Genomic DNA, 10,389 nt, shown 5'->3' with positions numbered 1-10,389 from the left:
CATAGACCTGCCCAGAGTCCCCAGAGGACAGAGGGATCCCCACGAAAGGGCCCTTTGTCCAGGCAAGGAGGAACGAAAAGCATTGGAGAATGCGGGCATCGATCCCGCTACCTCTCACATGCTAAGCGAGCGCTCTACCACTTGAGCTAATTCCCCACCCTGCAGCCTCTACCTGAGGTCCTCTCCTCTCCCAGGCACCCAGACCTGCACCCAAAACCTGGGTCTCACATTGGTTTTGCTCACAAACCACCACCAACTCACCCACTCCCTTTGCTGCTGGAGGTGACTGCGAACAACCGCAGGGGTCAGAATCACCATCCCTTGCCCAAGGGTTCACCAAAAAAGGTCTTGCCTGGTCATCTGCCCAAAATTGAACAAGAACGCATGATTAGACATCCCTTTGAATGGGATACCCCTTGCAGGATGAAAAGGCAGTGGTGCCACAGGATCTGGCCCAGAGCCAAAAGATCACTCCTTCGAGCCGGAGTTGAACCAGCGACCTAAGGATGGCCATGCAAGGGAGCCTACAGTCCTCCGCTCTACCAGCTGAGCTATCGAAGGAAGCATGGGAACATGCCCAGGACCTCGCCCAACACTCACTCAGACAGCGCCTTTTTTCCCAAGCCAAAGTTCACCATCATGCCTCTATTACCACATCCTGCTTCAAACAGCCTCACCTCCAACATTACAACACCATTCTCAACCCGTTAGCCTGTCAAATCACGCAAAACCCACAAGCAGATACACTCCACAAGCTCCCTGGATGGTATAATCTACAGAAGGACTCTACTCATGGTCACATGGAGCTTGTATATCCTGCTGCATTCTCTTGATTCCCTTTCACTCTTTTGCCTTCTGGTCAAGAATTGGACAAAAATATAGCCATTCCTCTACTTAGTAACATCCTGGAAGCTAGAAGGTCATGTGTAGGCCTTCAGAACCTCTCTATATCCAGGCTGAACATTCCCGTTTTCCTTGACGCTGCATACAGAGGAATGTCTCCAATCACTAAATGTCTTGGCTGTACTTAACTAGAGTTGCTCCATTGGTATAGGTGATCTTAAAACTGGACACAGTACTTGAGATATTTGACATCTGTAATGGAAATCCAGACATATCCTCTGCTAAACTGCCCTTGCTAATCTTAGAACAAACCTGGATGTTCTCCTACCAGCTGTATTCTAGGTATACTGTGAGCACCCACAACATAAGAGAGGACACACCCCTGGCAAAGACCCCTGTGTCCAGGCAAGGAAGAATGAAAAGCATTGGAGAATGCGGGCATCGATCCCGCTACCTCTCACATGCTAAGCGAGCGCTCTACCACTTGAGCTAATTCCCCACCCTGTAGCCTCTACCTGAGGTCCTCTCCTCTCCCAGGCACCCACACCTGACCCGGGATTCCCTGCACCCAAAACCTGGGTCTCACATTGGTTTTGCTCGCAAACCACTACCGACTCACCCACTCCCTTTGCTGCTGGATGCAGCAGTGCAAAACCTGAGGGCAGCCCCCCCCTGCTGCGGGGGAGGGCTGCCCTAGAACTGGAACACGCAGGATGGTCATTCCATGGCCACGAGCTGTGGGGCTGGTCAGACGCGGTTCTTGTAGAAGCGTTGCAGGTTTAGAAAGGCAGCTGTTTGGTTCCTGGTCTGCATGGTGTTTTTATTGAGGAAAACAGGGGAGGAGTGGGGAGACTGGGGAGGGGGAAGGGAAGGCGAGGGAGGGTACAGGTTCCATATGAGTCCAGAACCAAAGAGGCTGTTCCGGATCTTGCTGGGGATTTTATCTCTAGGGATGGGGGGCGGTCCTGACTCACATCCAGTCAGAAGGGGTCAGGGGGGCGGGGTCAGGGACAGGAAGGACACACGTTACAACAAATCCACTTTTTCTCTTATACAAAAGGAAAAAAAAATTTTCTAGTTCAGAGTCTTTTGGAGCTGGTAGAAATTTTTTCAGTAGGGCTGGAGTTGAAGCTGCTTGGCTGAGGTCAGGTATATCTTGCTGCTCTGCTGCACGACGGGGCTGTGCTGTCTGCAGTGCCCCCCCCAGCTTTGACATGCAGGGAGAGGGGCAGAGCTTACACACAGCTGGAAAGACACAGGGATTTTTCGAAAAGCAAATTTTTAGAGAGCATGGTAGAGGGGCTATTTGGGGAAGAAGAGGGTAGAAAAAAAGGGGGTGAGGAGTGATTTTTTAAGGGTGATGGTACAAGGGGGGGACTGGCAAGGCGCCTGAGAGTATCGGTAGCAACTCAGCGTCTTTTTTGACGGGATGCAGCCTTGCTAGTTACCTCCTTATCAGAATGGGAGGGAAGAAGGGACATGGGAAGGAGGAAAGGTATTAATAGGGGTAAACAAAACATACTGTAACTCGAAAAAGGGTTTTAACTAAAGAAAATACCTTTCTTTTTTGAGGATTGGGTGGAGAGGGCCTTTTCCGGAAGCCCTCTCTAGCCCAATTCTCAAAATGCAACACTTGTTAATCTGTCTAAGGTTAAAATAAAAAAGAATTAGCTGGGTTTTAAAACAGAGCCCTACACCCTGCCGTGTTCTATGACTCAACCATTCACACTTTTGCACCCCCTCCCCTGGGGGGTGCCTTTAGCCATTCACACGTTTCCCACCCCCTCCCCTGGGGGGTGCCTCCAAATCACATTCATACAAACATTCACTCCTCCTCTGCTGCAAACTACACCTTTAGCAGAGGTCCAGGGTCGGAAAATTTCCCTGAATAGGCACTGTAGGCGCTATCGGCTCACCACTAGAGTCTCTCTTACTCTTGATAGACTTTTGCCGACTGACAAGACTGGTCACTGCTTTCCGGTCCCTTGCAGTCCTCTTCATCACTGTTTTATCCTCAGCAACTCAATACAGACTTCACAAGTTTTCTACAAGTCCCTTCAGGGTCCTCTTCTTGGGACTCGCCTGTGTCTTTAAAGAGTCTCACAGCGCGCGGCCAACGCGTGTGCTGCACAGCAGAGATGGTGTTTGGCTGTGCAGAGTTGGTCTCGCCGGGGGAGGGGCGCCCGCGACACAAAATGGCGGCTCACAAGATGGCGGCGCCCATGTGCGGGCCACGCGGCCAGGGTGGTCTCCGTCTGCAGCGCAGGCAGCGTCCCGCTGCGTCGGCGGCTCCCCGCCGTGCGTTCGCCGCTCCGCCGCAGCCCCGCGCGGGCCGGCGGGGAGGCGTGGGCCCCGCGGGCCAGCGGCCAGCTCGGCCCTGCCCAGCCCGGCCTTTCGGGCCGGCCCGGCGTGGCTGCGCCGCCGGCCCCGCCGTTCCCCGAGCGCCGCCGGCTCCCGCCGCCCCCCAGCTCCCGCGGGCTCCGCTGCTCCCCGGCGTGTCTAGGCAAGTTCTTACCGCTGCCCGCATTCTCCACCAATTGCAGCAGTGCAAAACCTGAAGGCAGCTCTCCCCTGCTGCGGGGGGGAGGGCTGCCCCAGAACCGGAACACGCAGGATGGTCATTCCATGGCCACGAGCTGTGGGGCTGGTCAGACGCGGTCCTTGTAGAAGCGTTGCAGGTTTAGAAAGGCAGCTGTTTGGTTCCTGGTCTGCATGGTGTTTTTATTGAGGAAAACAGGGGAGGAGTGGGGAGACTGGGGAGGGGGAAGGGAAGGCGAGGGAGGGTACAGGTTCCATACGAGCCCAGAACCAAAGAGGCTGTTCCGGATCTTGCTGGGGATTTTATCTCTAGGGATGGGGGGCGGTCCTGACTCACATCCAGTCAGAAGGGGTCAGGGGGGCGGGGTCAGGGACAGGAAGGACACACGTTACAACAGCTGGAGGTGACTGCGAACAACCCCAGGGGTCAGAATCACCATCCCTTGCCCAAGGGTTCACCAAAAAAGGTCTTGCCTGGTCATCTGCCCAAAATTAAACAAGAATGCATGATTAGACAGCCCTTTAAATGGGAGACCCCTTGCAGGATGAAAAGGCAGTGGTGCCAGAGGATCTGGCCCAGACCAAAAGATCACTCCTTCGAGCCGGAGTTGAACCAGCGACCTAAGGATGGCCATGCAAGGGAGCCTACAGTCCTCCGCTCTACCAGCTGAGCTATCGAAGGAAGCATGGGAACATGCCCAGGACCTTGCCCAACACTCACTCAGACAGCACCTTTTTTCCCAAGCCAAAGTTCGCCATCATGCCTCTATTGCCACATCCTGCTTCAAACAGCCTCAGCTCCAACATTGCAGCTCCTTGCTCCTTTAGCCCATCAGCCATGCAAACCACAGAAATGCTCCATGAGCTCCTTGGATGTCATTTCCTAAAGATGGACTCTCCTCATAGCCACAGAACTTACCCATGTCCTTCTGCATTTTCCCTTGATTCCCCTTCACTGTGCTGTCTTTTGCATTCTGCTCAAGCATAAGACAAAACAAAATGACACCCATTCTGCTCTTCTGTAACCTAAGCCTAAGCACTGCAACAAGTTCTCTGAACCTCTCTTTCTCCGAACTGAACGTACCCAGTCTCCTCAGCCCATTCTTGAAAAGAAATCCATTGTTACTTGAGTTTCTTGGAGGCATTCCAGTGTGGTTACTCCATTTCATTGATGTCCTTTTCGGTACTGGGTTTGATATTTGAGCACAGTCAAGCAAAGAGGGAGGAGATCAATTCTTCTGTCAAGCTGCCCATAGTACTCTTGCTACAACACTTGATGTCATCCTCCCCTATAAATCCAGGGCACACCATAGACCTGCCCAGAGTCCCCAGAGGACAGAGGGATCCCCACGAAAGGGCCCTTTGTCCAGGCAAGGAGGAACGAAAAGCATTGGAGAATGCGGGCATCGATCCCGCTACCTCTCACATGCTAAGCGAGCGCTCTACCACTTGAGCTAATTCCCCACCCTGCAGCCTCTACCTGAGGTCCTCTCCTCTCCCAGGCACCCAGACCTGCACCGAAAACCTGGGTCTCACATTGGTTTTGCTCGCAAACCACCACCAACTCACCCACTCCCTTTGCTGCTGGAGGTGACTGCGAACAACCGCAGGGGTCAGAATCACCATCCCTTGCCCAAGGGTTCACCAAAAAAGGTCTTGCCTGGTCATCTGCCCAAAATTGAACAAGAATGCATGATTAGACATCCCTTTGAATGGGATACCCCTTGCAGGATGAAAAGGCAGTGGTGCCAGAGGATCTGGCCCAGAGCCAAAAGATCACTCCTTCGAGCCAGAGTTGAACCAGCGACCTAAGGATGGCCATGCAAGGGAGCCTACAGTCCTCCGCTCTACCAGCTGAGCTATCGAAGGAAGCATGGGAACATGCCCAGGACCTCGCCCAACACTCACTCAGACAGCGCCTTTTTTCCCAAGCCAAAGTTCACCATCATGCCTCTATTACCACATCCTGCTTCAAACAGCCTCACCTCCAACATTACAACACCATTCTCAACCCGTTAGCCTGTCAAATCACGCAAAACCCACAAGCAGATACACTCCACAAGCTCCCTGGATGGTATAATCTACAGAAGGACTCTACTCATGGTCACATGGAGCTTGTATATCCTGCTGCATTCTCTTGATTCCCTTTCACTCTTTTGCCTTCTGGTCAAGAATTGGACAAAAATATAGCCATTCCTCTACTTAGTAACATCCTGGAAGCTAGAAGGTCATGTGTAGGCCTTCAGAACTTCTCTATATCCAGGCTGAACATTCCCGTTTTCCTTGACGCTGCATACAGAGGAATGTCTCCAATCACTGAATGTCTTGGCTGCACTTAACTAGAGTTGCTCCATTGGTATAAGTGATCTTAAAACTGGACACAGTACTTGAGATATTTGACATCTGTAATGGAAATCCAGACATATCCTCTGCTAAACTGCCCTTGCTAATCTTAGAACAAACCTGGATGTTCTCCTACCAGCTGTATTCTAGGTATACTGTGAGCACCCACAACATAAGAGAGGACACACCCCTGGCAAAGACCCCTGTGTCCAGGCAAGGAAGAATGAAAAGCATTGGAGAATGCGGGCATCGATCCCGCTACCTCTCACATGCTAAGCGAGCGCTCTACCACTTGAGCTAATTCCCCACCCTGCAGCCTCTACTTGAGGTCCTCTCCTCTCCCAGGCACCCACACCTGACCCGGGATTCCCTGCACCCAAAACCTGGGTCTCACATTGGTTTTGCTCGCAAACCACTACCGACTCACCCACTCCCTTTGCTGCTGGAGGTGACTGCGAACAACCGCAGGGGTCAGAATCACCATCCCTTGCCCAAGGGTTCACCAAAAAAGGTCTTGCCTGGTCATCTGCCCAAAATTAAACAAGAATGCATGATTAGACAGCCCTTTAAATGGGAGACCCCTTGCAGGATGAAAAGGCAGTGGTGCCAGAGGATCTGGCCCAGAGCCAAAAGATCACTCCTTCGAGCCGGAGTTGAACCAGCGACCTAAGGATGGCCATGCAAGGGAGCCTACAGTCCTCCGCTCTACCAGCTGAGCTATCGAAGGAAGCATGGGAACATGCCCAGGACCTTGCCCAACACTCACTCAGACAGCACCTTTTTTCCCAAGCCAAAGTTCGCCATCATGCCTCTATTGCCACATCCTGCTTCAAACAGCCTCAGCTCCAACATTGCAGCTCCTTGCTCCTTTAGCCCATCAGCCATGAAAACCACAGAAATGCTCCATGAGCTCCTTGGATGTCATTTCCTTAAGATGGACTCTCCTCATAGCCACAGAACTTACCCATGTCCTTCTGCATTTTCCCTTGATTCCCCTTCACTGTGCTGTCTTTTGCATTCTGCTCAAGCATAAGACAAAACAAAATGACACCCATTCTGCTCTTCTGTAACCTAAGCCTAAGCACTGCAACAAGTTCTCTGAACCTCTCTTTCTCCGAACTGAACGTACCCAGTCTCCTCAGCCCATTCTTGAAAAGAAATCCATTGTTACTTGAGTTTCTTGGAGGCATTCCAGTGTGGTTACTCCATTTCATTGATGTCCTTTTCGGTACTGGGTTTGATATTTGAGCACAGTCAAGCAAAGAGGGAGGAGATCAATTCTTCTGTCAAGCTGCCCATAGTACTCTTGCTACAACACTTGATGTCATCCACCCCTATAAATCCAGGGCACACCATAGACCTGCCCAGAGTCCCCAGAGGACAGAGGGATCCCCACGAAAGGGCCCTTTGTCCAGGCAAGGAGGAACGAAAAGCATTGGAGAATGCGGGCATCGATCCCGCTACCTCTCACATGCTAAGCGAGCGCTCTACCACTTGAGCTAATTCCCCACCCTGCAGCCTCTACCTGAGGTCCTCTCCTCTCCCAGGCACCCAGACCTGCACCGAAAACCTGGGTCTCACATTGGTTTTGCTCGCAAACCACCACCAACTCACCCACTCCCTTTGCTGCTGGAGGTGACTGCGAACAACCGCAGGGGTCAGAATCACCATCCCTTGCCCAAGGGTTCACCAAAAAAGGTCTTGCCTGGTCATCTGCCCAAAATTGAACAAGAACGCATGATTAGACATCCCTTTGAATGGGATACCCCTTGCAGGATGAAAAGGCAGTGGTGCCAGAGGATCTGGCCCAGAGCCAAAAGATCACTCCTTCGAGCCAGAGTTGAACCAGCGACCTAAGGATGGCCATGCAAGGGAGCCTACAGTCCTCCGCTCTACCAGCTGAGCTATCGAAGGAAGCATGGGAACATGCCCAGGACCTCGCCCAACACTCACTCAGACAGCGCCTTTTTTCCCAAGCCAAAGTTCACCATCATGCCTCTATTACCACATCCTGCTTCAAACAGCCTCACCTCCAACATTACAACACCATTCTCAACCCGTTAGCCTGTCAAATCACGCAAAACCCACAAGCAGATACACTCCACAAGCTCCCTGGATGGTATAATCTACAGAAGGACTCTACTCATGGTCACATGGAGCTTGTATATCCTGCTGCATTCTCTTGATTCCCTTTCACTCTTTTGCCTTCTGGTCAAGAATTGGACAAAAATATAGCCATTCCTCTACTTAGTAACATCCTGGAAGCTAGAAGGTCATGTGTAGGCCTTCAGAACCTCTCTATATCCAGGCTGAACATTCCCATTTTCCTTGACGCTGCATACAGAGGAATGTCTCCAATCACTGAATGTCTTGGCTGCACTTAACTAGAGTTGCTCCATTGGTATAAGTGATCTTAAAACTGGACACAGTACTTGAGATATTTGACATCTGTAATGGAAATCCAGACATATCCTCTGCTAAACTGCCCTTGCTAATCTTAGAACAAACCTGGATGTTCTCCTACCAGCTGTATTCTAGGTATACTGTGAGCACCCACAACATAAGAGAGGACACACCCCTGGCAAAGACCCCTGTGTCCAGGCAAGGAAGAATGAAAAGCATTGGAGAATGCGGGCATCGATCCCGCTACCTCTCACATGCTAAGCGAGCGCTCTACCACTTGAGCTAATTCCCCACCCTGCAGCCTCTACTTGAGGTCCTCTCCTCTCCCAGGCACCCACACCTGACCCGGGATTCCCTGCACCCAAAACCTGGGTCTCACATTGGTTTTGCTCGCAAACCACTACCGACTCACCCACTCCCTTTGCTGCTGGAGGTGACTGCGAACAACCGCAGGGGTCAGAATCACCATCCCTTGCCCAAGGGTTCACCAAAAAAGGTCTTGCCTGGTCATCTGCCCAAAATTAAACAAGAATGCATGATTAGACAGCCCTTTAAATGGGAGACCCCTTGCAGGATGAAAAGGCAGTGGTGCCAGAGGATCTGGCCCAGAGCCAAAAGATCACTCCTTCGAGCCGGAGTTGAACCAGCGACCTAAGGATGGCCATGCAAGGGAGCCTACAGTCCTCCGCTCTACCAGCTGAGCTATCGAAGGAAGCATGGGAACATGCCCAGGACCTTGCCCAACACTCACTCAGACAGCACCTTTTTTCCCAAGCCAAAGTTCGCCATCATGCCTCTATTGCCACATCCTGCTTCAAACAGCCTCAGCTCCAACATTGCAGCTCCTTGCTCCTTTAGCCCATCAGCCATGAAAACCACAGAAATGCTCCATGAGCTCCTTGGATGTCATTTCCTTAAGATGGACTCTCCTCATAGCCACAGAACTTACCCATGTCCTTCTGCATTTTCCCTTGATTCCCCTTCACTGTGCTGTCTTTTGCATTCTGCTCAAGCATAAGACAAAACAAAATGACACCCATTCTGCTCTTCTGTAACCTAAGCCTAAGCACTGCAACAAGTTCTCTGAACCTCTCTTTCTCCGAACTGAACGTACCCAGTCTCCTCAGCCCATTCTTGAAAAGAAATCCATTGTTACTTGAGTTTCTTGGAGGCATTCCAGTGTGGTTACTCCATTTCATTGATGTCCTTTTCGGTACTGGGTTTGATATTTGAGCACAGTCAAGCAAAGAGGGAGGAGATCAATTCTTCTGTCAAGCTGCCCATAGTACTCTTGCTACAACACTTGATGTCATCCTCCCCTATAAATCCAGGGCACACCATAGACCTGCCCAGAGTCCCCAGAGGACAGAGGGATCCCCACGAAAGGGCCCTTTGTCCAGGCAAGGAGGAACGAAAAGCATTGGAGAATGCGGGCATCGATCCCGCTACCTCTCACATGCTAAGCGAGCGCTCTACCACTTGAGCTAATTCCCCACCCTGCAGCCTCTACCTGAGGTCCTCTCATCTCCCAGGCACCCAGACCTGCACCCAAAACCTGGGTCTCACATTGGTTTTGCTCACAAACCACCACCAACTCACCCACTCCCTTTGCTGCTGGAGGTGATTGCAAACAACCGCAGGGGTCAGAATCACCATCCCTTGCCCAAGGGTTCACCAAAAAAGGTCTTGCCTGGTCATCTGCCCAAAATTGAACAAGAACGCATGATTAGACAGCCCTTTGAATGGGAGACCCCTTGCAGGGCCAAAAGGCAGTGGTGCCAGTGCAGGACCTGGCCCAGAGCCAAAAGATCACTCCTTCGAGCCGGAGTTGAACCAGCGACCTAAGGATGGCCATGCAAGGGAGCCTACAGTCCTCCGCTCTACCAGCTGAGCTATCGAAGGAAGCATGGGAACATGCCCAGGACCTCGCCCAGCACTCACTCAGACAGCGCCTTTTTTCCCAAGCCAAAGTTCACCATCATGCCTCTATTACCACATCCTGCTTCAAATAGCCTCAGCTCCAACATTACAACACCATTCTCAATCCGTTAGCCTGTCAAATCACGCAAAACCCACAAGCTCCCTGGATGGTATAATCTACAGAAGGACTCTCCTCATGGTCACATGGAGCTTGTATATCCTGCTGCATTCTCTTGATTCCCTTTCACTCTTTTGCCTTCTGGTCAAGAATTGGACAAAAATATAGCCATTCCTTTACTCAGTAACATCCTGGAAGCTAGAAGGTCATGTGTAGGCCTTCAG

At 51.6% G+C, this 10,389-nt stretch overlaps 14 non-coding genes across 14 annotated transcripts; all 14 read right to left on the bottom strand.

Annotated features, from left to right (window-relative positions):
• Positions 1-83: 83 nt before the first annotated feature.
• On the bottom strand, positions 84-156 carry TRNAA-AGC (transfer RNA alanine (anticodon AGC)). Its single transcript has one exon. It is a non-coding gene; the product is annotated as a tRNA-Ala (tRNA).
• A 316-nt stretch (positions 157-472) lies between these two features.
• TRNAY-GUA (transfer RNA tyrosine (anticodon GUA)) lies at positions 473-561 on the bottom strand. Its single transcript is given in 2 exon segments — positions 473-508; positions 525-561. It is a non-coding gene; the product is annotated as a tRNA-Tyr (tRNA).
• A 708-nt stretch (positions 562-1,269) lies between these two features.
• TRNAA-AGC (transfer RNA alanine (anticodon AGC)) lies at positions 1,270-1,342 on the bottom strand. Its single transcript has one exon. It is a non-coding gene; the product is annotated as a tRNA-Ala (tRNA).
• Positions 1,343-3,974: 2,632 nt separating this feature from the next.
• TRNAY-GUA (transfer RNA tyrosine (anticodon GUA)) lies at positions 3,975-4,063 on the bottom strand. Its single transcript is given in 2 exon segments — positions 3,975-4,010; positions 4,027-4,063. It is a non-coding gene; the product is annotated as a tRNA-Tyr (tRNA).
• A 709-nt stretch (positions 4,064-4,772) lies between these two features.
• On the bottom strand, positions 4,773-4,845 carry TRNAA-AGC (transfer RNA alanine (anticodon AGC)). The gene has a single exon. It is a non-coding gene; the product is annotated as a tRNA-Ala (tRNA).
• Positions 4,846-5,161: 316 nt separating this feature from the next.
• Positions 5,162-5,250, bottom strand: TRNAY-GUA (transfer RNA tyrosine (anticodon GUA)). The gene is given in 2 exon segments: positions 5,162-5,197; positions 5,214-5,250. It is a non-coding gene; the product is annotated as a tRNA-Tyr (tRNA).
• Positions 5,251-5,958: 708 nt separating this feature from the next.
• On the bottom strand, positions 5,959-6,031 carry TRNAA-AGC (transfer RNA alanine (anticodon AGC)). The gene has a single exon. It is a non-coding gene; the product is annotated as a tRNA-Ala (tRNA).
• Positions 6,032-6,362: 331 nt separating this feature from the next.
• On the bottom strand, positions 6,363-6,451 carry TRNAY-GUA (transfer RNA tyrosine (anticodon GUA)). Its single transcript is given in 2 exon segments — positions 6,363-6,398; positions 6,415-6,451. It is a non-coding gene; the product is annotated as a tRNA-Tyr (tRNA).
• Positions 6,452-7,160: 709 nt separating this feature from the next.
• Positions 7,161-7,233, bottom strand: TRNAA-AGC (transfer RNA alanine (anticodon AGC)). Its single transcript has one exon. It is a non-coding gene; the product is annotated as a tRNA-Ala (tRNA).
• Positions 7,234-7,549: 316 nt separating this feature from the next.
• TRNAY-GUA (transfer RNA tyrosine (anticodon GUA)) lies at positions 7,550-7,638 on the bottom strand. The gene is given in 2 exon segments: positions 7,550-7,585; positions 7,602-7,638. It is a non-coding gene; the product is annotated as a tRNA-Tyr (tRNA).
• Positions 7,639-8,346: 708 nt separating this feature from the next.
• Positions 8,347-8,419, bottom strand: TRNAA-AGC (transfer RNA alanine (anticodon AGC)). The gene has a single exon. It is a non-coding gene; the product is annotated as a tRNA-Ala (tRNA).
• Positions 8,420-8,750: 331 nt separating this feature from the next.
• On the bottom strand, positions 8,751-8,839 carry TRNAY-GUA (transfer RNA tyrosine (anticodon GUA)). The gene is given in 2 exon segments: positions 8,751-8,786; positions 8,803-8,839. It is a non-coding gene; the product is annotated as a tRNA-Tyr (tRNA).
• Positions 8,840-9,548: 709 nt separating this feature from the next.
• Positions 9,549-9,621, bottom strand: TRNAA-AGC (transfer RNA alanine (anticodon AGC)). Its single transcript has one exon. It is a non-coding gene; the product is annotated as a tRNA-Ala (tRNA).
• Positions 9,622-9,940: 319 nt separating this feature from the next.
• TRNAY-GUA (transfer RNA tyrosine (anticodon GUA)) lies at positions 9,941-10,029 on the bottom strand. Its single transcript is given in 2 exon segments — positions 9,941-9,976; positions 9,993-10,029. It is a non-coding gene; the product is annotated as a tRNA-Tyr (tRNA).
• Positions 10,030-10,389: the final 360 nt, after the last annotated feature.

The sequence above is a fragment of the Lichenostomus cassidix genome, unplaced genomic scaffold, assembly GCF_008360975.1.
Source record: "Lichenostomus cassidix isolate B80296 unplaced genomic scaffold, HeHo_3.0 HiC_scaffold_126, whole genome shotgun sequence".
Taxonomy (NCBI): domain Eukaryota; kingdom Metazoa; phylum Chordata; class Aves; order Passeriformes; family Meliphagidae; genus Lichenostomus; species Lichenostomus cassidix.
The sequence above is the reverse complement of the archived record's forward strand: the minus strand, read 5'-3'. Positions and strand labels throughout refer to the sequence as shown.